The following is an 843-nucleotide window of genomic DNA, read 5'->3' as shown; positions in this document are numbered from 1 at the left end:
TATATATATATATATATATTATTTATACAAATATATACATACATATATTTGTATAAATAGGAAGAAATGAATGATCCTAAGAATGACTAAATCAAAGAATCAAAGAAAACAAAGAAATTATTTTTCTTTTATTTGTAATTTAACAAAAATTATCTAAGCAAAATGTAAGGCCTGGAAATGGTACTTGTCACCAAGCCTGACTACCTGAATTTCATCACCATGATGAACATGGGGGAAAAAATGTTGATTCTGGCAATTTGTCTTCTGACTTACAATTGCCTACACCATACACATCACACCATACACACACACACACACACACACACACACACACATACACACACACCACTCTCACACTCTTAAGTGTTTAAAGTTAAAAAGCAAAATATTATAGAAGTAATATTTGATTACCACATATGGAAAAGTTCAAAGAAAATAGTTAAATTGGTTGGTGGATGAGGAGTTGGAATATGGTGTAGTGTTAATTTGTTTTATATTGCTACAATAAAGACATGACGAAAAGCAAGTTGGGGAAGAAAGGGTTTATCTGGTTCACACTTCCACATTATAGCCCATTTTAGATACAGTGAAGTCAATGTAGACTTCAAGATAGGAACTGTGAGGCAGGAACTGAAGCAGAAGCCACTGAGGAATGCTGTTTACTGGCTTGCTTCATCTGGCTTGTTTAGTTTGCTTCTTTATTACCCATAACCGTTTGGCAATGGATTGTACTATTCCCAGTGGATCAAAAGACAGTCTGCACTTGAATAAGATGGGAGGGAAGAAAGAAATGGGAAGAAGGAGAGAGAGGGAGAAAGACAGAAAAAACCACTCAGCAGTGGC

The sequence above is a fragment of the Grammomys surdaster genome, unplaced genomic scaffold (genome assembly GCF_004785775.1).
Source record: "Grammomys surdaster isolate TR1022 unplaced genomic scaffold, NIH_TR_1.0 332618, whole genome shotgun sequence".
Lineage (NCBI taxonomy): Eukaryota > Metazoa > Chordata > Mammalia > Rodentia > Muridae > Grammomys > Grammomys surdaster.
The sequence above is the reverse complement of the archived record's forward strand: the minus strand, read 5'-3'. Positions refer to the sequence as shown.